General features: G+C 38.9%; 1 protein-coding gene across 2 annotated transcripts in view; it reads right to left on the reverse strand.

The window, feature by feature from the left end:
• The window catches only part of elfn2b (extracellular leucine-rich repeat and fibronectin type III domain containing 2b), a 79,790-nt gene extending 58,906 nt beyond the window's left edge, over window positions 1-20,884 (reverse strand). For both annotated transcript variants that reach the window (XM_085156631.1, XM_085156632.1), the window contains exon 1: window positions 20,690-20,884. The gene's annotated coding sequence lies outside the window, so the exon portion shown is untranslated. The remainder of the gene's footprint in view (window positions 1-20,689) is intronic.
• Between the last annotated feature and the right edge of the window lie 6,972 nt (window positions 20,885-27,856).

A 27,856-nucleotide genomic window follows, 5' to 3' on the forward strand; every position in this document is an offset into this window, starting at 1 on the left:
GAATGATTGAGGACAGAAATTATTATAATTTAAGGATAATTAACAAGGAATTCCTAAACTATGGTGTGTCAAAGACTTTACAGAAGATAATGAGCTGGACTGGAAAGAAAAAGCTATGTTAATTAAGCAGCTCAGTGATGCAAACCTTTAAACTTAGTTGTATTTTATTGTTAGTTACTCTGTTTGTGTGCAGAGTACGGAGTCAATTCAATTCCTTCATTACTTTCTCATTATCTTCATTTATCTAAACTAAAGTGAGCACAAAAAGAGTGACAAATATTATGAAAGCAAGTGATCTCCTTCTGTTTCACAGATTATGTTTTGAGATGCTCCAACAGTATATAGACCCACGTTATCAGATCCTGATTTGTCTGTGACTAAGTAGCATTTCTAAGAAAAGTGTTATTTATTTGATGTGCTAAAAAAAAATAAGGCCCAAAAAACACACTGGAAATGTTGTGTTGTGTTTGCAATACTAAAACACAGATTCCAACATTTTCCAAGTGGCACGCCAGATTTCTGCTTTTATGTCAAATATTATCCATATGTACTAAAACACTTCGGTTTTATAAACGACAACTTTTTCTAGTGAAACGCCCTCTAGTGAGACTTTCAGGTTACTGTCCAAGTTGTCAGAGACTAATAGCCATAAATGCCTGAAACTCTGAGTTTGTCTCTATGTTTGTAGAGGCAGAAATTGGTAGATGTTTACAATGTTTCTTTTTTTCCCCCAGAGAATAACACTTTTCAGTTGTGCTTACACTGAACAGCCTTCCATGTTGCAGTCAGTAACAACTTTAACTGTTAACCACAAAGCAAAGCATGAAGTAAAGCAAAGACACTTACAGAAAAAAGAAAGTTTCCACAGGACTCAATGCAATACTGGAAACAAGTAAATCTACCCTTACTGCTTCCATAGCAATTAAGAGTGTGAGCGGCAACCAGGCGCTGCTAATCAAATGGATTGAATAATTGATCATGAGCAACTGTGAGCACCTCTATAAAAGCAGAAGGCTTAGCAGGAGCACTGAGCTGTGTTTTAGCACAATGCCAAGAAGGAAAGACATCAGGACTTAGACTTAGGGCATCAGTGGTCTTAGAGACGCAAACGCTGCTTGTAATCTCGGAACCAATAAACAAATTTTCAAATAATTTTAAGTTTGTCATTCTAGGGCAAGGAAGGATAATCACAAATGGAAAAGATTCAAGACGGTCTTTGAAACGTCCACGAAAATTTGCTCCAAAGTCAGGCCTTGCCATGCTCAAAGAAAGAGCAAAAACTAAATTAAAATCCAAGAGCAACATCTTAGTTAGTTAGTTGGTTAGCATATTAAACGTACACAGCAGTAAAATTATAAAAGGACTGAAGAAATATGGCTCGTTTGTCAGGGTTGCCGGGTGAAAGCCTGTTTTCATTAAAAAGAACATGGCAGCACAAATTAAGTTTGCAAAGTTGCATTTGAGCAAACCAAAACTTCTGGAACTCCTTTGGAAAGCTGAGACCAAAGTGGATATGTTTGGCCTTAATGCAATGTTTTTCAGGTTTCACTGTTTAGAACTTCAGTGATCTCTCAAAATGTTTTCCAACATATCAGGTTTATTGCACACGTTTTGATGCATAAACTGCAAATAAACATAGCACTATCTTGCCCTTGGTTTTCGTCCAGGAAACACCTCAGCTGTGAGCGGGGAACCACTGTTCACAGCGACACATCTCAGTGGTGCGACCTGCTCAGCCAGTGAAATGTGGCCTTGTGGTGATGCTGGTGACTTTTCCATCTTTGGCCTGTGGTGATAACTCTGTGTGTACTGTGATTGATCAACAGTGGAGTTTTTATTAGAAATGTAATTATCAGTAAATGTAGTAAAAGTGAGTTTATCTATTGGTAGTGTTACTAAACCATTATAATTGAATGGGCGAAGTCTGACGCCTTCAAGTTCAAAATTCTTATAAAATAAGCAAAGACATTTACCCCAAATCCATTGTTTTCATGTGAACAACAAATTATGTAATAGAGTTGGTGTAAACTAAGTCTCTCAGTATCAGTTATACATTTTGATGTATTTTCATTTATTAATTTACTTCAACAGGTTTGTACTGTCAATATGCTTACAGACTAAATCTGGGATATTTTCTTTAGTGATTTGAGCCCGTTCCAAATGTTGTAAACAACTGGTGGTATTACCTTTGGTTCAGTTTTCAGCTTTCTTGTCTGTGTTGTGTGTACTTAAGCCAAAAATGTGCCAAAACAACAGACACAGCGTTTCTATTTGCTACAAGCTGCTGGAGTTGCACAGTCGCCTCAGTATTGGAGTTTTCCTTCACAATGTGGATTGGATAGTCATGTGACAATAAACATGGTAGTACGTTTTAAAGGCACAGTACATAAAGTACAGGGTGGCTTGGTGGGTGCAGCGTATTAATGACTTTAAAAACAAAAAAAATGAAACAATTAATTAATTCATTGCCCAGCTCTAATACTTAATACACATTACTGTGTCAAAAAAATCATTTATACTAGTTCAGCGAGCTAGACACAAGGTCAGAAAGAGAATTGGAGCTATTTGGCTAAGATTACTGCAGAGTTGACTCTTTTTCCTTACATACCAGTGTCTCTTCTTTTCAGGCTTTCTCTCGCTCTCCCACCCATAATCACATCAAAGAAAAGCAGCTGCTGACACACTGAGAAGGTTGGAAATGAAGCCGTCCAAAGCACAGATGTAAACTAAACTATATTCATAGCTGTGTGCAGTCAGCATTTTTATAGCTCCCACTGCCTCTCATGGGTCCATGGGTGGGTTACACAAATGGGTTACAGAATCTGTGGGAGGCTATGTCTCTGTGTTTGCCCATGTGTTACTCAGTTCTTTGCATTAACAGTAATTAACCAGCAAGTAGACAAAGAGTATAACAATGATGACGGGAAAGGACTGATGGGGAAAAAAGGAGTTTAGAAGTTAAGAGGTTAGGAGAATGAGACACAAATGGTAGAGAACGGTGTGTGTGGGGGGGGGGGGGGGGAGTAGTGATCAAAGGTACAGTATGTGGTTGTTCTGAGTAAGTGCAGGTGTAATATAAATACATTATATCGTGTGTTGTTGTGCCAAGATCATTTGAAATTGTTCTGTGTGTAAGAGATGGCAAATTAAATCACTTACGGTTGTCAACGCAACTTTTTCGTGTTTTGGTTTGTTTTTCTTTTTTAAAGTTGGAATAGAAGAAAATCATTTTATCTATCTATTTATTTCTTGTTTTTATTGTTTCTTGTTTGGTTTTCACCACTGAATTGCACGCTCATTTGAATGAGCTCAGGTGTCAGACTCATCCAATGCAGAATTTTCCATTTCCACCTGAGGCGCTTTCATGGAATGCTTTTGCTCATTATCTGCATTATACTGTGAAGCTCTATCAAATATATCTACTGTAGTTGGTTAAATCTGAGGAGAAAGAATCCATGCAAATTGTAGAATTTATCCTAGTTCTAGTTGTCTTCTCTTCAAATCATTTATAAATACCAGAGGCCCAGTGACACTGGAAACCGAGCATGCCGTGCACTTTTTTTCTCAGATCTTACCGTTATGTTACATATATCTGCACACCCACATCTTTGCATCATCTGTTGAAAGAATGTGGTTTCAGAGCTGGGGGGGCACAGGAAGGGCCCTGCAATTATCTATGACTGTTTCTTCACAGGCCTTTTGTGTTTCTGAGATCACCAGTGCTTTCTTTCTCAGAATGTAAGAACTGGCCACATTTAATGTTCCCAATGTTCTCTCTATGGTGGTTTATATTGTGTTGCAGTCTGAGTATGTTTCACTTGCATTAAGAGCTCCTTGCTTCCAAATTATACCCCTTGACTCATCTCCAATTGAGTTTGCTTGTAATGAAAATAAAATTGCCATTGACATCTCCAGACCTTTTAACCACTTCATTAATTAAGAAACAACAAAAGAATTTCCCACATCTCTCCATGAAACAGCTTTCGAGTGAATTAGTCAGTTACATTTGATGTGAATTTATGCTGTAAGTCTGCTCTTCAATTGTTCTTCTTTATTTAAAATCTGTTGATTTAAAATAGATTTGAATCCTTTTTTAATTAATTTTTCGGGGTCTAACTTGCTCGTCACTGTTACGTGAGCATAAAGAAACTGTAAAGTGTTAACCAACCATAGCTGCTCTGAAGACTTCACATAAAGTTTCATCCATGAACTCTACAAAGGATTTAATGCTGTCTTTGTCTTTGACAAGGTTTCATTAATCTTACGAGTCAGCCGTTACAGTGAGTTATTTCTGTAAATGTTGCTGTTACAATACTTTGGTTTGTCTAAATTCAGACAAAAGTGTCGACCTCTCTATCACCATCTTAGCATAAAGACATGTCTTAATTAACTTGACACAGTGTCTTGATGATGTGAGATATGCCAGATTATGATCTATGTAATTTTTTGGTGGTTGCAAGCAATAAAAGAATGTCTAATTATGCTTGAAATTCATCCAAGTACTTTGCTGCATTTAAATGTGTAACACTGCCACCGAGCAGATAAATGAGAATACAATATTTTTATACAGAAATAAATACAGTATGAGAGAGGTATATGGTCTTCTGCTGCTGCTGCATGTGCTTCAAGGATCATTGTGCTTTCAGAGGTGCTCTTCCACATGCCTTGGTTGTGATAAGTGGTTATTTGAATTATTTCTCCCTTCCTATCAGCTTGAAGCAGTCTGGCCGTTCTACTCTGACCTTTTGCAGCAACCAGGCATTTCTGCTTACAGCATAGTATTTCTTGTTTTGACATTCTCTGGTTTTGTGGGAAAATCCCAGCTCAGTTTGAACTTCAGTAGGTCATCTTGATTGTGTCTACATGCCACTACCCTAAGCTGCTGTCGTGTCATTGGCTGATTACATATTTATATTAATGAGCTGTTGGACAGGTGTACCTAATGAAGTGGAAGCTGAATATGAAAACAACTATTTGACCTAAAAGGATCAAAATCTTCACTCTGCCAGTATGCTTGCTGTTTGATGATAATAAGCACCCTGCAAGGCAAGAAATTGAGGCTGTAAACAAAGACTGCGTTCAGCATCGAATGACTCACAACAAAGGTCATAAACTTGGGGGGGAAGCAGGTGAGCTAACTGAGCTGAAGGTGTGAAGGAGGCCACATCTGGTAAATGTGTCACAAATGGTTAGATAATGATGTGAAAGTCAGGCATAACTTTCAGCCTTCTTGTTTCAAGATTAATTATCCCACAGTGTATATACAACTTTTTAATGGAAAGTAAAAGGGGAAAAAAGAAAAAAGAGAAATAAAACATGCATGAGTACTACATAGTATTTTTGCTGTAAGAACAGAATTATTAAAGAACATTTAATTTAATCATAACTACAAAAGCCCAGTAAATGAATACTGTTCCCACGTCTTCCTAGACTACACCACGAATGGGACTGACTGAGAATGAGAAAAGACTGAAACTAAGCTTCAAACAAACACTGTCTATCCTCACGTCCCACCCATCTGTGTGTTTGTCTGTCTTTCCTTCAAGGCACATGTGTCCTTAGTACTGCTGGGCCTCTGACTGCAGAGCTAAAGGCAGGGGAGAAAAATGAGAGAAAAGGAGAGACAGAGTGATGAAAGGATGACAAGGAATGACATACTGTGTCAAAAGATTGAATAAAGCCTTGATATCAGAAAACACACAACTTCGTTCTTTGCATGCCAATTACACACTCAGTACTTTTCGTACCTATTGAGATGTGTTGGATATTTTGCATGAGTGTTTTATTTCCCCTTCTGAGAATCTTGAGAAATCTAATATGCTGTATGTCATCCATGTCTATCAGCAGCATATATGTATATGTGTACTGTATATAGTTTGTCTGTAAAGCATTAGGAGTGTTGATCTGTGATATACTGAGGTCATAATTATAATTATTGTAAAAATAAATCAATTTATATATTTTTTAAAAAGCACTCATTAAACCTGTCTAAGTGTGGAAGAATGACTAAACTTATCCACCTGACTAGCCTTCACCCTTTTCCTAGGCTTTTTCCTGAGCTTGCCTCTATCCTGCTATCCTGCTGCTTTTTCCTACTCCTCCTCCTGGCCAACCACCTGCCAATCTGCTACACCAATGCCTCAAGTCTGCTACCCATGAATTTCCTACCTATATTCAGCATTAGAAAAATCCTGATAGCTGCCTTTCTGGAAAACTAAGAAAAGTCATAAGAGGGCCAGAAAAAAGCAGTACTCCTTATTGGCTACTAGATCTACCCCTTGGAATCTCTCTAAATTCCAATTAGGCTTTGCAACAATATGCAAGATTTGTCCTATTCACGTGCTCTTTCTGTCCGAAGCTATTCACAATAAAACCCCTAAACATATACACAATACAATTACTCATCTTTGAGTAGTAGAGGTTACTCTTATTGATAATAAATAGTTGCAGAAGCATGTGGAATTAATTTACAGCAAACTGTAGCAGTTTAATAAAATCTCTTTTTGCTTTTGGTCCTTATAGTAAGTTTTTAATCTATTAAAATTGTAGATAATATTTAATATACTGCATTTTTTCTCTAAGAAAAAAAATCTCTGTAATATTTCTATTATTAGCATAAAGAGAGGGCACTGCTGTTGGGGCTACATAAATGAATCTGAATTGAATTAAACTTAACTGATTTAAAATTGAAGTCCAACAATATGCATTTCTAAAGATACATTTTCATTGTCGATAGAAAGCATGACATTGAGTGCGAGTTTTTCAAATCTGATTTGACAACAGCTTTAAAAGGCGTCCAAGGAAGAAGAAATTAACGGATCTGTGCTTTTGACAAGAGAACACAGGTGAACTGATAAATAAAGAATAATACAAAATGTAAGAAGAAAGAAAACCTATTTAAAAAAAAAACTTTTCAACTAACTAAGTAGTATAATGTCAGCACATTTTTGCACCTGCATACAATAATCAGGTTTTTGATTACACATTGAGCAGTGTTGCAACCAAGCAGAAGTGCATTTCTCTATTTACTTTATATATTATTTACACTACTCATTACATTACTTTGCAGCATTAGGATCACCTAACATGACCTACATTTCAACACAAATCTACTTTTAAGGAGTTTTTACAATCCACCAACAGCAAAACTGAAAAACCTGCCCAAAGAGCACCTGACATAAAATGTGTTAACCGCAGCTCTGCTGTACAAACTGAAATTGTATGTATAACATTTCTTTGGCCAGTGCTTGTATGGAGTTGATATTTTGTTTGCAACAGAGGATAGCTATTTCTGGTCACGTTCTTGTTTTTCATGCAACAATCAGACAAAGTGATGTGCATATGTCTACTGAGCATATTTTGCTTGTTTTGCCATTTCTGTCATAGCTGATGTGCAGACTAATGTTTGGCAGTTGTTGAAAAGCAGTATTTAATGGCTAATGGCAGTATAGAAGAAACAAAGACAAGTGAAAAATGTATGGGATACAAATAACGGCATAATTGTTTGATAAGTAACTGTAGTGTTATCACTGATAGTTTTCCACTTTACAAATAGCTGCGTCCACAGCATTATAGAAAAGTATGAGGTAAGGCAGGTAAGAATTATTAACTCAAATACATGTAAAGTATCATGAAAACATCCTTTATTGATGAAAACTGGACTTAAGTTTAATTTAAGAAAGGTGGTTGGCATCAGTGTGAATTGTGACATTTTACAATCATGGATATTTTGGGTGGTTGTGATATATATTATGTAATATAATACTAAAAGGTAAGGCTTTCAGACATATACACTGACTCACTCACTCCCCCAGGCAACTCTAACAAACTGCAGGAACAGATATGTAGTCATTGTCATCATCAGCTCAAGCAGCTAGTGGATTTCCATCTGAATAAAAACAAAAACATCTAGATTTTAAGAAAAAAATCTATTTATGCTTCAGATTTTGGTATCCAAATCATGAAAGTTTGCCTACTACATAACTTTTATTATGTAAGCTGTTTAGAAAAGTATGAGACTGTATAAACGACATGACTGTGCCATGCATATAAACCATGGCACAGTACAGTGTCACATACACAACACACACATACACACACATCTAAGCCTTTGTTGCCTGGCTGGTGGATTAAGTGTGAGCTTTGTGAAATGATTTGAAACCCTAGGAGAGCAAAGAGGATGCATATGCATTGTGTTTATGTGATGTGCATTTGGCTTAGCTTTGTGCACATTTTACAGCCTATGTCTGCTTGTATTCAGGGCCTGCAGTGAGTCTGTGTGGGTTTCTGTGACTACAGACCAGCAAAACAAAACAGTGTTAGACAGTGTTAGAAAATGAAAAAGAAGAACAAATGAACTTTCCCTGTCTTGTTTTAACTGAGGATGTACCGCAATCAATATTATTATTGACTAAAGGAAAGGTAGTGTTTGACTATTGATTACTTATTTCTGCATTAGTCCACAGCTGAAGACTCTCAGCCAGAAAACATAACAGTAAATCTGAAAGCTTGTGAACATGAGTCTTTTTTATGAATGAAGGCACAAAGGTATACAGAGTTGTTTTTTTCATGTCTGGAAATCTGTAAGCTAAAAGCTAAAAGCAGCCACAAGTACCTACAGGTTTTTGCAGGCTGCAGGTTAGTGGGGGATGAGCTAATCTCTAATCCGCTGGAACAATTTAGAAGTGGTCTTCCCAGAATCATCAAAGGGTGATCCGTCCAAACAGAGCTTTTCGTGTTTCAGTATTTTTTTCATAAAATACAGTCACTTTGGAAGTTTTCCACAGCTTCCGACTCATCCGAAAATCTATTTAATTTGTTGTTTTTCTCACTAATCCACAAATAGTCTCCACAATGAAAATGTAAAAGCCAAGTTTTTCATGTAAATTTTTTTTTTTTTTTTTAAAGGAAAAATCTCAGACTCAGCCTTCATGGAAATGATTATCATTAGCAACAACTACCAGGAAAGGATTCGCTTCTGCTGGAGTTTTACTCCTGTTAAAAGCCAGTTTCTCCTTCCCACCATTGCAAAGTGCTAGCTAGGGTATTTTAATTATTGGGTGTTTCTCCGGAATACTGTAGCTTATTTACCTTACAGTAGAAAGGGCTTTGAGGTGACTGTTGTTGTGATTTGGAGCTGCATAATCAAACCTGAATTCACCCTTCTGTCTAAGCCCAGTGGAAGCGCATTAAGTGAGGAGCAAGACCAAATGCATTCTCATCTTTTTCTTTGACATTTACAAGTTTTTCCACAGACTGCCAGTGCTGAGCTTTACTGCAACTTTTGTGCCATCTGAACTAGAGAACATTTGTCAAAAACATCCTGAACTAAGGCATGTGCCACATTGTGTCTGCTAACAGACTGTTTTTAAATCCATCAACATCGTAGTTCCTCAAAACATTGCCTAGTTGCCAGATCGGGTTAATTTAAATTTCTTCCTCATCTCCAAAATAAATTTCATTTTGAACGGTTGTCATTTTGACACAGTGGTGGAAATCCAGTGCATGTTACAAATGGAAATCTGAAAGAACAGCAGCAATCCAAAGCACAGCAGAATTGCTGGGAACAGTTTATAATTACACAAGGACGCTACTTTAAAAGGGGATATCAGCCAAATTTAAATCATATAGGATTTTTCCTTTAAAAGTACAGTCTCTGAACTCTATTGCTGCCCTCATATTCAGGCCCTTCATTGAGTAATTGGTTAACGTCTGGCATCAATGACAACCTCATGTCTCAGGAATTACCCTAGAAGCTTAGCAAATGTTGCTCTCAGCAGTTTCTTCAAAACATCTTGACATTTCAAACTCATCTGGGTTGAATAGGGAACATCTATTTTCAGGTCTTATAAGAGATGCTCTAGTGCATTCACCCATGCCTGAATGCAGCAGAGCATGAAGTCACTTCTGTGTTTTTTTAGTGGTATGCTTCAGATTCTTGTCTTGTTTAAATGTATCCTATCACCTACAGATCCTGAAGATTCTGTAAAATCTTTTCTTGACGCTGTTAGTGGAGTAATGCCCAGAACCCGTGATCTGTGACCATACAGTTTAATTTTCACTTTATTAGATCAGTGCATATTCAGTCTTGTTCGCTTTGTGGCAAGCTCTCAAAGGGTTATCACATTTCATTTAGACCTTAGGTCTCATTCACACTGGCCTAGAAATCGACCAACAACCTCCTGTCAGTCACTTAAAGAAAATGTGTGTTCCCTGCCTGGTTGGCATGTGGTTGCTGGAGAATGCTTGAGTAAAATCAGTTGCGTACGGGCTGAACCCAAAACTTGGTGTGAGTCTTCTGGTCAAAATCAGACTTCTGTGTTCCCTCATAGCTGGCATGGAGTTTAGATGAAAGACAACTGCTTGTCCACAAACACTTATCAATGCTCACCAAGCAGAAGTGAAATGTCAAAAAGAGCAACTGTTGCATCGACTTATGCTTGGCCCTTCATGTTCTGGGTCTCCCAAACCTTATTGCCACATCTAAACCGCATTTCTCTCAATGATGAAACTGTCTATCTAGCGAAACCTCCATGCCATCTGGCCACTGCACTCTGTGATGTGTAGTTGCAGGATTAATGCCGTTCAGTCAAAACTCAAAATGATCTTGGAAGGTGAACTGTGACAAACCTGTGGGCTGCATCCTGTTTTGTTTGATCAAACTTGCCTGTATGTTCGTGGAAGCTTGATAGGGGTTCTCTGCCACTGTGTTTATATAGGTTTCCTCTTTTTTCATGACCATCCAGGAAGCTTAGGTACTGAAATTTTGTTTTTAGATATAGCTAAGTATTTCTTTTCTTTTCTGAGTGGGGATTTATGATTCTTGTCTTGGTCTTAGAGACCCTGACGTCTACTAGCTACATTTTATATATATTTTGTTGCACATTTTGCTACAGTTTTCTATACAGTTTATATATTATATATATTATGTATAATAATTTTTTTAATATTATTCTCGTTCCATAATCTTGGGTTGTCCCCCCTAGACTTTTAGATGAGGGGTTGTAAGAGTAATGCAAACCAGAAACAGAGATAATCCATCTTCATCCTTTACTTTGAATGCCTGACCCTGCAACCAAATAAGTTTCAAAAATGCAGCTTTCACTTTGAAAGTGGAAGTCTCCATTGCACCAACCACATTTTCACTACTGCTTGGGAAGTACCTTACTAATGTTTGCATATAGAACAGCATCTTTAATGCAAAAAAAGATGTTTCCCCAGCAGGGTCTCCTACTGGTCGCAAGGCCCATGAAACTGAGATCTTATGCAGATAAGGTTCAGTGAATTCAGTTAGGAACAGGTGTACTCCAATTAGTTTGTAGAAGCAGCAAAGCATACACATTTATAGCATATCTGTATTTTAAAAAAAAACTGCTTTTTGCTTTTTTAATGTCTTTAGACTGAAGGGCAAAAAGAATCAAGTCTAAATCATGACAAAATATAGAAGACCTAAACGTGTTTTAAAACTTTATAAAAGCATTGCAAATTTACTGATTTGTCGAAGCTTGGCTTTTTCCATTAAATCAGCCATGAGGCCTCCAGGGTCTGTCTTCACCTTTTTCCCACAACAAAATGCAGCTTCAGTGAATCATAAAGCACGATAAATGCCGCTTTTCTTTAGAAAATTGCTTAATAACAAAAATGCTAAACTTCTACTGCAATCTCAACAGATGAAACAATTGCCACTGTATTCAGGTGTTCAGTGCTCTCTGGATGCCGTTTTGTTTTCAGTACCAGAATGCTCTTAACTTTTGCGTATGTAAGAGGAAAACAAATAACACATTTCACAAACTGGGTTCTAGACCAACTCTGTGGCCAAGACATTGCAACAGTCAGCTTCTGTAGGCAAAAATCACACTAATTAGAATGCAAACAGATGCTTCAGTAGAACATGCCACCAAATACTCATCCAAATCAACAGTGCCTAGGCATGCACACAGGCACACACACACACACACACAAGCAGGCTGACTAGAGATACAGTCTCTCTGTGAAACTGCAGTTGCAGAATGGGTGACAGAGCTAAAATATTTATACCCAGATCTTAGCAGTCAGTACTAACAGAGGAGGGAAGACGGGGGAAAGATGGATAACGACAAGGAAAGAGGAAGATATCCAAGAGAGGCAGGCTACAAGAAAAGGGGCGATGGAAAGTGTCGCTGTCTGTGGGTAAGAGGAAAAGCAGAGTGATAACAACAGAGAGAGAGAGAGAGATGAGTGTGCAGCACAGATGCCAAATGAATCTAGGGCAGTTCAGAAAAACAAGGCATTATTCCAAAATCCACTTGCTATGTGTGTGCAAGTATGTGCATGTAACTGTATTTCATTATTTGTGTGTACGTGTTTGTGTGTGTATCTAGTAAATATGCTAAGCATCCATTTAAAGTGAAAGTAGCATACCAGAGGTTAAATATCAAGCAGAAATACCACAAGTTTCTCTTGCGATTAATCTCTGTGCTTTTATTCATCACCCTTGAACAATTGCACTGCTCTACACATCCCTCCCACTCTACTTTCTGCCTCCCCTTCTCACACACACACACACTTCCACAGCAGGCAAGCGAGTTTTTTTCCCGCTCCTTCATGAAACTCAAACGCCGAGGGATTTTGTATATATGAGCATGGGTGTGAGTTAAAAGGGGTGGGGGGAGGGTTGGCACAAACCAAAGATGATGGCAGATGGCGTCCTTACTTAACACACATACAGTACACACAAACACTGAACACTAAGCAGATACAGTACATCTTCATGCCATGAAAAAAAGAGCACATGCATAACATCATGGATCGTAATAAGCGTCCATCCAGACATGCAAAAGCTTCATCAACTTTCTGTTGAGGTCTGTGCAGATATGGTGGAAAATTTAAAAAGAATCACCAATCACAGCATTTAAAATAGCTCCAATATATGTTTTTTCCCTGACACTGATTTTGATTGACACTTACAAGGTAAACAGTTTCACATTGTGTGCGCTTAACATATGAGTAAGTCCATTTTCTAAGACTCTAAAAATATTGCTCTTATGATTCACATCAGTAACAGCTGCATATTGGATGAGTCATGTCAAAACGCCTTCATCCTCTGGAGATTATTAAATTTAGAAAGCCTCCAAACACTTCATAAAGTTTAAACTAGTTGAACTAATTTCCATTCACTTTTGAAACGATGTGGACTTATTGGTCCAGATCACCACCTTACAGTAAATACACAGATCTGGAACCTTGACTCGCATATGATGATATGTTTTTTTTCCCTCTCTCTGACCATTTCAGTCAGACAACTCACATTTGGGGTACTTACGTAAGGCAGAGAATAGAGTTCTGACCTCATCACTCCTGGCAGAAAACACTTGCGTAGAGGTATTGGGGAATGATGGGTAAAAATACCTCCAGTCAGTCTGCAGGTCTGCAGGTGGGTGACGTGGTAGTTGAAGCTGAGCAGGGGAAATGTGCACTGGCAGAGTGCAGGGAGAGATGGGAAAATTTGCAGCTTGAATAGCTTCGAAGCACGCATTTGGTGCACGATGTCAAGAAGAAGGTTTATCGTGTGTGCGTGTGCAGCAGTGCAGCTCTGCTGATTGCTTGAACTTTGCCCCTTTAAATGCATTACCATTGCAATGCTGAAAATTTTTCTCACAGTGTAGCCAATTTGTGATGTTCTATTCTGAAGCGAGGCGTGACCGTCCATGCACACATCAAAACACTCGCGCACGTGTTGCTTGAGTTTGTCACCAACACCTTCCATCAGACAGACACGCATCAGTTCACCCTCCTCTTTGTGTGCGACAGCCATTCTCCGTCAGAATCATTTTGTCAGTGTCAGGTCATATTGCACCACTTTGTCACTCCAATTACGGTCATAAAGCTCAGAGTTGCAAATCTATTAATGCGAGAGCCGAAATCAGACTGGCCCTGAAATAAAGGCTCAGATGTGAGCAGATGTGGAGCTGAGTCCTTACTTAAAAGTGCTTGTCAATTCCCACACTGTTTAAAGCCCACTGGCTTTCTGCGGATCTGCATGTGGCTATGAAAGTAATGAGAAAAGAACGCCTATGCCTCTCGCTGATTCAGCTAAAATGACTTCAGCATTGTTTTTAAAGTCACACTGTAGCTGAGTTCAGGTAGCGCGTAACGGGTCTGTGCCACTCGGCAGCGTGTGACTTTACATTCAGCACTGGGTTGAAAATACTTGGTGACAAGGATTTCTGCAGATTTTCCATCAACTCTTTCCTGAATTTATGGTTAGCTTGACAGGTATGGGATGTGCTTTAACCCTCCTGTGAGAGTTCCTGTCATTCAGCGGGTTAGGTGATGTGGAAGAGCTGGTTCGCCAGCTTCTCATTCCTCCCTGTTCTTTCCCGTTCTTCTTGCCCTTACTCCTCATACTGTAACATTCTTATTTCCCCATCTCTACCTGTTACATGCATTGCTTTCCATCATTTCTCCCAGTCCCTAGCACTGTGCTGTGTAAACCCTCTGTATTCCTTTCACGTCTCATCCTCCGACACAGGGAAACACAGATTTCCCCCCTATCAACACATTCCCGCCTAGTTGAAGTACAGCTAATGAAACTGACTCTAAATCTCTCAAATCTGTCACTGGATGTTGCATTTCTGAAACCCCGTCACAGATTCACCGTCTACTATGTGTCTCAGTTTCTTGCCCAAGGGGACCTCCCACAGGTTCTTGGCAGTGAAGGAGTGACAGTTGTTGTGAAACATGACTGTTGTATTGATTGCACACAGCACCGCAACAGCTGGTAGGCTGAAAAGGGAGCACAGTGTGCTGTGGCCAAGAATTTTGATGTGGAGGAGTAAGCAAGTGTGGATGTTTCCCTGGGGTTATCCCTCTCAGGATCTTTGCATAATCTTTTCTGGTGGATCCAGACATTGATTTGGAGGGGCGTGGCTGAGAAAAAGGGAAGCTACGAGAGGTAAATCTGGTGGGGAGTGACAACTGTGGGCCAGTGAGCTGAGAAACCTGATTTCCAGGAATATAAACTTTAGGTAAGTCCATTATGAGCACAGTGCTCAAAATGAACTGGCCCATAATGGACTGCAACTTAGTAAATCAACCCTGCATTTAGGAAGGCATGATAGTGACATTTACATCTTTATTTACTGTAAAAGTTTACAGAGGTCTACAATTTCACAGTGTGGCAGATTTTTCATAGTCTCTATCTTCAGATACAGAAAGTATGAATAGGAAAGGAAAAAAAAACATTTTTATATTATTATAATAGTTTATCAGTTAAAAAGCTAGTTGAAGACCTCATTGTAAATATACAGTACTGTGCAAAAGTCTTGATCCATCTCACCTTTTTATTTCTTTTTTGCTTCCAAGAGGCCAGACTTTTGTTGTAATTTTTAGATGGTCTTGAGTTACCCAGGCTTTCTGAAGGTCTTTCAAAGTTTGGTCCCCTGCAAGTTACTTAACACTGACCTATGAATAGAAAAGGTACCTAACTCAAAAAACTAATTACTGCTGTGTCTACACATACCAGAAAACATTTAAATGCATTTTAAATTGTATCTTTAGGCACTTATTACTAACTAGCTGAATCCATAAAAATGCCAATGATACCAAGGTTTGACAGGGATAAAATAATATTACTTCACCAACCAAGGGGATCCCCAAAAACTTTGCATTTTTCAGAATGGTGTGCAGTGTGCCCTTGAGAAAAAACTGAAGAAACTGGACATATGAAAGAGAAAAGAAAAAGAGGCAAGCCTAAAATGTATCTACAGCAGATGAACAGTATCTGGCATGCCATCTTTTTAAGAAATAAAAACAAATCCTGCAAATACCTCACACACGACCAAAGATGGTGCATCTGGCCCTTCAGTTGATTCATGCACTGTTCACTGAAGTGTCATCAAAAACGCAGGGGAATAGTGGCTGTCAACAAGTCATTATTAAGGAAGGGAAGCAGGGAAAAAAGGCTGAGACGCTAAACTACACAAGAACCTGACTGAAAATCAGGGGCAACAGGTCTGATGGAGTGATGGATCCAAATTAATTTATTTTCTAACTCAAATCATCAGCAGTATGTATAGAAGAGGGCAGGATAACGGTACCAAAGTGACTATCTACAGCCATCTGAAAGACATGGTGGAGTCATGGTTTGGTGCATTTCAGCCAGCACTGTTGGGGATCCTCATGAAAGTCAATGGAAGTATGAACCACAGAAAAGTATCATCAGGTGCTGATCCGCCATGCAGTACAAATTGGCAACAACTTAATTTTTCAGCATGACAATGATCCCAAAAACACTGCCAATGGAGTAAAAGTGTACCTGGAAAGGAAAATACACAATGGAAATCTATCAGTCATGGACTGGCCTCCCCAGAACCTGGACCGCAACATCACTGAAGCAGAATTTGATCATGATCACACTGAACTGAACAAAAGACAGTCAGCATCCAAAGAAGAGCTTTTAATTTCCTTAAACAAGGCTGGAAAACTACTAGTGATCATATAAAATACTGACTTTTAAGCCCATTAGTCTCGGTCCCATATGTCTCCTTGTCATAGGAGGTTTCAGTCCTGTGTTTTAAATCCTACATTTCTTGTATACTGTTATCAATAAGGCTGAATTTGTATCTACAGCTTGGAGTCTAGAGTTGCAAAATGGCAACATCTCAACAAAGTCGGCTGTGAGATGTAGCAGTAGTGATTTAGTAGCAAGGCAGCTAAGCAGTCAGTCACGCTCCCAGCCATCTGGGTTTACATCCCATCAGTAATCAGAAGTGCACACTATACATGTTGTCACATATGTACAACATTTTTCATGCATTTAATCTCCACATTAGTTTGTGCTATTATACTGGCCATATGGAATAGAAAGAGAAAAAAGAATGTCCTTTCTCTCTGATAGCAAATATTATGTTTTACATCTAGACTCCTTCACCAAACCACCATCGTTTGACCTGGATCCTAGGACAAGATGCCTAACTTAGGCTAGCTGAGCTCTAACTATCTTGGTCTCTAAGTGCTCTGAGGTTAAGACCATAAAATAGCACTAATGGCTCAAGTCATTAACTTTTCAATAACTACTGAAGCTCCCACCCATCTGGCACCAGTCCAGTCCTCCACTCACCTATCTTTCCTCCGTTGAACTCTACAGTGTCAATTTATAGTGTTTTCATTCATAAAAACTGAAATAAAACTGAAATCAAAGTTTTTGCTAGTATTATATTTGTCAGCTCTTGAGATCTGACCTAACAGCCAGCACCACAGATGTTTTATGAGTAACACAGTTCAATAGCATCCTGATGAAGTGAAGATTATATTGCAGCAAGCCAAAGGCTTTTGGTTGGTAGGTGGTCATTATTTAGGTCTCCCAGGCACACCTCCCATACTGATTTTCTCCCCCCCCCCCCCCCTTCTTCCTTGGTGCACCACTGATCTGTGATTGCAATTGATTGGAGACTGCTCATCATTCCTCCAGGGGCAACAAAGGGAATCATTTGACAAATGAATGCAGCAGGTGGAGAGAAAATTAAGAAATGTGTGGAAGGCAAACTGATACTATTAAGGGAAGATATGGGGCTCTCTATAGTTTGACATGTAGCTCTTATGTATTTTTTATTTATGCAAGTAGGTAACGACAGTGATTGACGGAGCCAGAGTAAAAAAGTGAAAGCTAATTTACTATATGGCATACGAAGGAACCCGCCTGCTTAGGAAACTGACATGTGACAAATGAAAGGAAAATAATCACAATAACAAAATTAGAAGGATTCTGGATCCTGATTCTGATAAATAATAGGGTTGGGAGAGAAAAAAGATTCAGTATTGTATTGCGATATTTTGTGAGACAATATTGTATTGATAAAGAGACACTAAATATGTGTGTTTTGTTAAAATGTTAAAATTCTCTGGGAATAGTAGAAACAAGAGGCCTTATCTCACTTGATAGGAAGCAGCCTTTCTGAAAACAGTCTGACTTGGACAGTCACCAATAGAGAGGCTGCAGAAGGTTTGCAAGTTCTATCTAATTTATAAATGCAGACAGATTGCCAACATGTTGATATCAGTCTTTATGAATGAGCATAACTTGTGGGGACTTGACTTAGCTGACTGCTAGCTGGTTGTGTTCAAGATATATTCATATGGAACAGGGCAAGATTGCTGAGTACAGATGTAATAGTTAAATGTGATTTTCTGTCCATGTAGACAGAAACACGCAATGTTCACTGATTCATCAGTTAACTGCTATATTATCAGAAATATATTGTATATATTTGTGAACTTCACCCCATATAATGGCATACTGATGACTACTGACTTCGGTATTACAGCAATAATTGATGAAGTGAGATAACTTTGGATAAAACAGATAATGTCAGAGTTAAACTTTAAGGATAATTTGCAGTTGAAAAAGGTGATAATTCACAATATATGTTATTGCAATTGTCACACAATCTAAAATCAAAAATCATGAGTGAAGTATCGTGATAATAATCGTATCTTGGGATATCTGATGATTCCCACCTCTCATATGTAATACATATATAATAAAATATAATAATGTATTCCCCAGCTTTGTGTTTTGGTGATGGTGTCGAGCGTCATCGTTAGGCTATTTGTTAATTATGTGCAAGTAATTATGATTTAGGTGTAGCGAAAGCTGCAGTTAATGACTCATAGTATTTTCATAGTCATCATTCAGTGAACCACTGTGCCCTATGGATGGAGACCCTATAATCCTGGAAGAGACCATTCTAGTCAGGATGTAGAAAAACAGGATGTCAGAGCAAGCCTCCACAAATTTGCAGCGACGCATTCATCTAAGTGGACAAGTGGACCAAAACCATCAGCAAGATAACCCCACAGGCATAACAGAGCCAACGGGGGTCTCCTCGCTGCCGGGTCAACCGTTTATGTTTTTTCTTTTAATTTGTCACCTGTCCAAGCCTGTCACTATAAGGAGAAACCAATGGCACCATTTCAGGAAGCATCCTTATTTGTTGATTATATGCATTCCCTCTTTCATTATCTAAGTAAACACAAGTCCTTCCTTTGTTATACTGTGTATTTACATGATGTATGCAGATCATTTTCAAAGACACACATGCATGCGTACACACGCACACACACGCACACTGTCACTTAATTAGGGCTGCAACGATATGTCGACATAATCGATGACGTCGACTATAAAATTTCATCGACGCAGGATTTTATTGTATAGATGTGTTTGTCCTGTAAAAAGGCTTGAGCACCTCTCAGATGGCTGAAGTCACAACAGAGAGCACCTTTAGCATGGTTATCAGCAAGCGTAACTCCAGAGCACGTCCACTGCAATCGTGAATTCATGAACTGAATCATCTGGAAACTTCGGAAACTTTGTTAATTTGGACTGGAAACTAAAAAAAAAATAGATTTAATTGGAAGCTTGTTTTGAACGTAGGGACAGAAGTCTTTTTCCAGTTCCTATTTGCACATTATTATTTGTTTAAATACTACTAGCACTATAATTTGTATTGCCTAATACCTAATTCATATGTTTCCTGGGTCATTATTTTAATTTGCTGTGGGATGAGACAAAAGGGTGATATTCGCAGGTGGGCAGACTTGAGCAGGTGAGGTACTGGAGCCTAGAACAGGACGTTTCTCCACAGGACACGGAGATAATTAGAGTTATTGAAATAATCCCTGACTAATCGACTAACGAGCGAAAAATTGTTTGTTAGTCGACTACCCAAAAAATCTTTAGTTGCAGCCCTACAATTAATATAATCAAGTTAGTGATTACAACAAAAAAGGAAAGTGTTGTTCACATTTGCTAACTGTTATCTCGTGCCTAGCAGCCTAAAAATGTGTGGGCGAAAGAATCTGTGCGGTCCATCGGTCAGTAGTCGGACACTGTTGCTGCTGCCGGCAGACTATCTCTCTCTATCTCTCTCTCTGTGTGTGTCTCTCCCTCAATCGCTAACTCACACACGCGCGAAGCACAGTGAAACTAAAGGCAGCTTAAGCCAAAGCCCTGACTGCAGGTAGAAGAACAGAGAGGTGTCTGTAGCGCAACAGAGTAGCTGGTCCATCCATTCACCCTCCAAAAAAAAAAAGAAAAAAAAGAAAAACCCACAAGCTAGAGCACACGCGCGCGCGCACGCACAGTCAGTTTTATGCCCTGAGCGATTCCCTCCCTCGACACTAAATCCCCTCGCGCACATCTGTCCATGGCGCGTACTCTGCCCGGCCATCCTATCTCCGCAGAATCCAGCATAAATACCAGCCAAGCTTCATGTGACACTCTAAATCTACCGCCACAGATTTTAATCACTTCTAAAGCCAGTCGCGCAGGAATACCACCTTATGAACGACAACTGTACCAAAAAGAAAAGAAAAAAAAAAAAAAACCCGAAGAAAATGCGCGCTAATACCCAGCAATAAAATTCTCCTGATTGCACGTACATATTTCTAAAACCTAACTTTGCTCCTCATCGCGGATAATTCAAACCACAAACAGGGAAAAGCGTGCTTTCATGACCTCATGAAATCTGCCATATGGAGCTTCTGTTGCACCAAGAGGACTCAACCTAGCAAAGCGTTGGGAGTCTGTGGTGCAGGTGCGTCCTCCCGTTGCCGTCGCGTGCATATATTTTATCATACCAGGATGGGTTAAAATAAATAAATAATTAAAAAATATAAAAGATGAAAAGGGGCAATTTTTGTACAGTACCTTCATTCATTTTTCCTCCAAATCGTACGTCGAGGGAGCAAAAAGGGAGCTTTTTTTCCCTTCCAACGTCGCAGGCTCAGCACCACGGCGGGAGTGGATAAGTGAGAGAGAGAGAGAGAGAGAGCGAGGGGGGAGAGATAGAGAGGGAGGGAGGATGCATAGCCTAGACCTCTGCGTAGACTAATATAGTCCAACTGCAGTGGGCATCTACAACTGGCTTCATTTTCACTACAGTATAACCTACCTGCGGATTGGGTCACCACTTAACCTCTTTTAATTGCTGGTGTGTGGTGTTTAATATTCATAAAATCTTCAAGTCATCACACCTAGGATTATCCAGCGTTGATTGCCATAACTCTGCATGCACACACAGGAGGCTGACACAGACATGCAGTCACTGCATCAGTGATTCCTTCTACCTCACATTCAAGACGTGAATAGGCGCACAAGCAATCTGACTGCCCTCAAAACTTGATTGAACAGATGCAAAAAAAAAGAAAGAAGGAAAGAAAAAGAAATCAATGAAGAGAAGGACCTTTTAATAAGTACAGTTTCATGATAGATGTTAATTATTTACTCCTTCCAAAAACACAATAATGCTAAAAGCAGCATCTGACCCCAAGCACAATTCAATAATTTGCAGCATTTTTTTCTAGGTTATGGTGAGGGGACAATAAAAAATGCATTGTTGTGTTCAAATGAGAGCCTACGTTTTTGACAGTTCCTCCTCCTCCTCTTCCTTCTCTTCCCTCTCATTTTAACCGCAAACACATTTGAAGCTCTAAGATGGAGTAGGATGGGAGCGATGAATTTTCCCAGCAGTTTGTGAATCAGGCTATTGCAGGAAAAATCTAGAGGTATGAGAAGCCCCTGAGGATGTTCTGCCTGTGTGGACAGTGAGGAGGATGATTCTGTTTTTTTCACGGCAAGAAATATGTTGAAGGTGTAATCATACTCAATTAACACTCTTCCCCTCCTCATTTCACACTTGCATTTTTTTCCATCACAGAAGCCAGCACGCCCATACACATGCAAACACACATGTTTACCTCAGTTTATTAACTCACACTCTCTCAATCTCTGTCTTTTTTTTCTCTGTCAGCAGAGGACTATTAGCTCAAGAGAGTGCTGTGGCATTGAGACTTATTAATTTTTATTCATATCAGTAGGTCCACTGTTGAGCCAACACCAATGGTTTGTCGTAGCATGATGCGCAACAAATTTAATTTCGCTCTATCTGCATTCATATGTGATGACCTCTTTAAATGTTTATGCTTGCATGCACAATAGGCTGTGTCGTACTGTCTACGCTAAAATGGACCTGTTCCAAAAATAATGGGGATTTCTTGCATCAAAAATCATCATGCGAAAGGTTTTTGTTTTGTTTTCCAATATCCACACACATAAATCAGATATATGGTGACCCTGGTGAAATTCAATTCAATTCAATTCAGTTTTATTTATATAAAACCAAATCATCAACAGTTTCCTTTATATCGCAAGGTAAAGAAGGTAATGAAAGAAAACAGACAAAACCCCAACTATCATATGACCCCTATGAGCAAGCACTTGGGCGACAATGGAATAGAAAAACTCCCTTTTAACAGGAAGAAACCTAAAGCAGAACCAGGCTCAGGGAGGGGGCGGCCCCATCAGGGAGCAACTTAAGAGGCTTTTGTGACATTTTTTCTACTTCTACTGTGTTTTATTCAGTTTCCAGTGTATTCTGTGTGCTTTTGCAGCATTTTTCTGTTTGCTTGTGTTTTCTTAAGTTGTAGTGTGTTTGACCTCTCTTACCCATCCCTTTTTTCCACACAAGTATCTAAGGAAATTCTCTAATATTCTTCTGTCTCCTGCATTTGTTCAGTTCTGGTCTACTATTAGCCAAGAATTTAGAACAGGAGTCAAAAAGTGTTTGTTGACCTACCTTCTTAGGTTATTAAGTTTTTTTTTTATCTGTATCTACACATATCCAATAAAGATGATGGAAAACCATGACTGAGGATGAATTTGACCAATATTGATGACAAAGTTATGAATGAAATTATTTGCTTAAGTTAAAAAGTACTTACGTCAGTTTATGGAGTAACATCATGTAATCATGAAAAAAAAAGATGGGCCTAAAAAATCTACAGGAATTTGTCTATCAGACATATTTGAACAGACTGGTTAGCCATTTAAAAGTTCACATGAAGCTAAAAAGATAGGTCATCTCTCAAAAGCATAATTCTATCAGACTAGAAAATGTCGAGCTTCAGGCTAGTGCTTTTGCTCTCATGGGACCCAAAATTGCTGGCCTGCCTGCTCGCATTCATAACTAACCTCAACCAGCTGTCTAGTCATAAATACTTCTTTCCTAAATTCACTCTCACTTTGATGCATGCAAACGTTTTCCTAGCAGCCAAACAATTAATGACTCCCCTTTTATTACCGAATTACTGTCAGGACCTTTAATTCCCGATACTTCTTGTGATCACTATGTTGGAAAGAAATGGGGATGTTATTATATCACTAATAAGGTTCTGGGATTATGACACTGGATACTCCAATAATGAATCAGTTGAAATCTTTCCAGATGGGTGCATCCATTTTCTGCTTGCTTTATTTATGTGTGTTTGGTGTTGCCTTGATTTTTGCAGGCTTTTATTTTGGAAAGTCAACAACTGAATGTGTTTTTTGTTCCCAGCAATCATTTATATATCAACATGGTTAACTTTGAAACATTGTCAGCAAGCATTAGCTTCAGTTTAAGTATATTTTCTTATTTTTACTGCTATGCTAAATAGAGGATCATCTCTTTCATATGGTTATTTGCAGCTTCTTCTGTTTTTTTCCTTCAATATGATAATGTTTAACACTACAATTTATGCATGGCTTTGTCTGTAATTGTGCTTGCTGGGTGATAAATGGCTCGTGCACTTACCTCCTCCTGAATGGAATAATTTTATTGGCATTAAGGGCAGGTCTGATGCGAATGTAATCATATGCCAGGTTTCTGTGCTGATGAGGTGACTCATTGTGCATACATCATAGTGTTTTCACACATTGCATCAGGTTTTCTCAATAGGCAATCAAGATCATTAGACTGCCCTTCATTTTATGTCGTTATGACAGATCCGTGCTAATGTGCAACATAGGATTGACTGGCCAGTAGTTCCCACTATACATATCATGGAACAGAAATAGAAGATCAGGCCAGTATATCACATTGTAATATGGCCTTTCCACCTATGTCCTTATTCTTAAATTAAAGGGAGTGCCATAAAACCCAACGCAACTCAAGAGTTGGGCCAATTCGAGCTGCCAGGGGCGAGTGGTGGGGCACACCCTAAACAGGTGTTTAGGGTGTGCTGTTAGCCCTGCCAGTCTGTTGCAGGGCTAACAGCTCTAACTGCATTGCTTTGGGAAGAAGCCAGAGTACCTGGAGAGATTCCTAGTGGATTCTAACCTATACGAGCAAACTATACAATCTGTAAAAAAAAATGTGTTGTACATGTTCAGTAAACCTACTTAAAGAATCAAGTAAGTCAGCAGAAGTAACCAAGGTTATTTACGAGGATTGTTGGAGTTTTCCTTTGATACTCTTTGTAGGAGCTTCAGTAAATGCCCACAAAAGGGCTGAATGATGTCTGCTGGAGCCTTGTCATTCATTCACTTACAAAGGCCAGCATTTCAAAGCTGGGCCTATAAATAGGGTTATTCCGAGATTTATGAAATGATAGATATAATTTAAGGTATTCAGTGCATGCTCTACAAACAGAGTATGCAGGAGGCATGACACATGAGGTTTTGTACTATATAAATAAATATTGAAAGTTTTTGGACAGTGAAACGATTAACCACCTTCTTTGTGGAGACCTTTAAAAGTGTCTCAAAGCACATTTAGAAAACCCCAGCAACAGCGATGTGAGAAAATTAGGACACACTATGAAAGCCTGTATATTTTAAAATATATTTGGACATATTGATATTTAATATAAATTTCAATGATACTGAGGGATCCAAATAATATAACTAAACAACTGAAAAATAAGAAAACCATTTTTTAAAACTTTATGTGAAACGTAATTTAAAAAGAATGCAAATTCGGGTGAGGAATAAATTTGGACAGCCCCTCATGTCATCCCACTTAAAACGGTTAAAATCACACACAGTTGTATCATGTCAGGTGCACATGATCAGTACATTGTTACCCATCATTTTAAAGGAGACTTGCCCTATTTAGACCTCAGATTTAGTTTGGTGTGCTCCTGACTGTTGAAGTGTTGAAGTGAGCGCCATGGTGAGATCTAAAGAGCTGTCTGATGCCCTCAGAAAGAAGATTGTGGCTGCTTATGAGTCTGGTAAGAGATTCAAAAAGATCTCAAAGGAATTTGACATCAGCCATTCCACCATCTCAAAAATTATTTACAACTGGTGGACATTCAAAACAACTGCCACCACGCCCAGGTCTGGCCGTCCAAGCATATTCACCCCCAGAGCAGACCACAAATTGCTCAAAGAAGTCATCAAAAATCCTAAAATGTCATCACAGGAACTACAGCAGGCTCTGGCTGCTGTCGATGTTAAAGTGCATGACTCAGAGACTACACAAGTTTGACTTTCATGGAAGGTGTGCAAGGAGAAAATATTTGCTCTCTGAGAGAAACATTAAGGCCAGACTGAAGTTTGCCAGAGCGAACGTAGACCAAGACCATGACTTCTGGAATAATGTTCTTTGGACAGATGAATCTAAAACTGAATTATTTGGACACCAGAACAGTAGACATGTTTGGCGTAAACCAAATACAGCCTTCGAAGAAAAGAACCTCATACAAACTGTGAAGCATGGCCATGTCAGTATCCTAGTTTGGGGATACTTTGCTGCAGCAGCACCTGGCCAGCTCACCATCATAGAATCCATCATGAATCTGAAACAATGAGCCAAAGCATACCAGCAAATCCACCAAGAACTGGCTAAAAACTAAGTAGAGAGTCCTGGAATAGCCAAGTGAAAGCCCTGATCTTAATCCCACTGAGATGCTGTGGGGTGACTTGACAGACTGTACATGCAAGAAAACCCTCAAACATCTCACAGCTGAAAGAATTCTGCATTGAGGAGTGGCCCAAACTTGCTGTCGATGTCAGAGACTGGTAAAAGGTTACAAAAGGTGTCTCACTGAAGTTATATCAGCCAAAGGGGGCAACACTAGTTATTAAGGGGCAGGGTGTCCTAACTTTTTCCTCCATTAAAATACACATTTTTGTTCATATCTTTTTTTGGTGTGTATTTTTTTTTAATTGCAATTAAGTCACTTTCTTTTCCAGTAATACATGAAAACATGATTAGATATTGATATTTGAACATTTATTAATACAGAGCCGATTATTTTATGAAGTGTCCTAATTTTCTCAAATGACTGTAAGTGTGTCAATACCAAGTGAATTTAAACCTACAGCTCAGGGACCAGATCAGGGTTACAATCTTTATTTGGCAAGAGTCTTTATCCAGGTGATTGGTCCAACGAGTTGGGCCAGAACTGAACAGGGGATAGACGAATCAAAAAGACAAGCAAACCCTTTATTAACGACACAAAGAAACACAAGGCCGAGACTGTTGCAGCTGTGCAAAGATGAACTTGCAGAGGGAAGGGAAAAGTGAGATTAAAAACACTGTAGAGGGAGGGTATACAAGAAACAAATGATAAAAGGGCACCGATGGTACAAAAAGCAAAGGAAAGCATGAAAACAAGAATTAAAAAAAACACATGGACCAGGAGAAGAGATGAAGAATAACAAGTATAACATGACCATATGATGATAAACTATACCCATGTTTGCTTGTTGCTTTGTTTTTTCTGAATTATTACCAGTAGATTATATTATTTTAATATATTCAATTTTGGATGACTTTCTCAGTCCGTTTGTTCAATTCCACCTATGTATTTCTATTAATGGAATTATTTAGTCAGTTAATACTTGCCATAGGTCCTAAGTTAAAGCATCACATATACCAGGGGCGTGGGACAGAAGAAAGTCTCCTTTGCTGCATTCATCATCTGAATGGGCAACTTCTGATAATTTGAATTCATCAAGTGTTGGAGGTGGATATACCTGAGACAGCTGGGTCATGCTCTGCTTATGCAACACATGAAAAGAACAGCTGATACTGCTCCACTGTCACAATGCTCCACCTGATGTGACTGTCTAGTGCTTGGCTGGAAAATCCACTCGCAAAACCTTTGCTCTCCCTGTCACATGTCATAGCACAAGGCAAATGCACTAAGTGCCTGCAGTGTGTATTTAGCTTTAGTTGTTTCCATCCAACCATAGTAGAGTGTTTAGCGTGCATTGCCATCAATAAGTCAGACTTGTTCCCAGTGGCTGCTGGTCCCTGTCTGGGCTGCCCTTTGTCACTGACTTTGTTCATCATATTTCTAAGTACAGCTAAGTATGGAGGTTGAGCTGCAGCAGGTTAGGTGGTCTCAGGATCTGGTCTCTGCTTTTCTCAGATGGTGTGGTTCTGTTGACCTCCAGCTTTCACTGGGGCAGTTAGTTGCTGCCCCAAGTGTAGGTGTTCGAGCATCTTGGGGTCTTGTTACCACTTATGTGGTTTGGACAGGTGAGGTATTTTGAGCATGTAAATGAGGCCTATTGGCAGACCCAGGATATGCCAGAGTGATTACACGTCCGGATGGCTTCGTTGTGTGTTTAGTTTTATTATTTTTGTAATTGAGTCAAAATAGCCCATTATAGTTGCATCGTGTAAATACGATACAAATGAGGTTTAGTCAAAGGATGGTGAATAAGCTTTTAAGTTATAAAAATTGATTACAATGTAATAATGTAATCTTTAAGCTTTAACATTGCATAGCTAATAATGCTTTGAGAAGAAATAAACCTTGTTATAGATATTATTCTGCTATTAAATGCTTTTTTAGAGTACCCAGGAACCTCAGTTATAGTCTATGTATGTTAAATATGGTGGCAGAATGAGAGTTTATACACTTGTGAATGTGTTCTTTCACATTTTACATTTCCCTGTCTAATTCATGTGTTTGTTGTTTGGGGGTCTACTTTGTTTTGCATTAGTTTAGTACTGAAAAAAATAACATAGAGCTTTAGCTGCACTTAGAAATCCGTGTCCCTCTCAGTCATGTTCCTTTTATAGTGGATTAAAGAGGATTA

This window comes from Neolamprologus multifasciatus, chromosome 4 (genome assembly GCF_963576455.1).
Source record: "Neolamprologus multifasciatus chromosome 4, fNeoMul1.2, whole genome shotgun sequence".
NCBI classification, from domain to species: Eukaryota; Metazoa; Chordata; class Actinopteri; order Cichliformes; family Cichlidae; genus Neolamprologus; species Neolamprologus multifasciatus.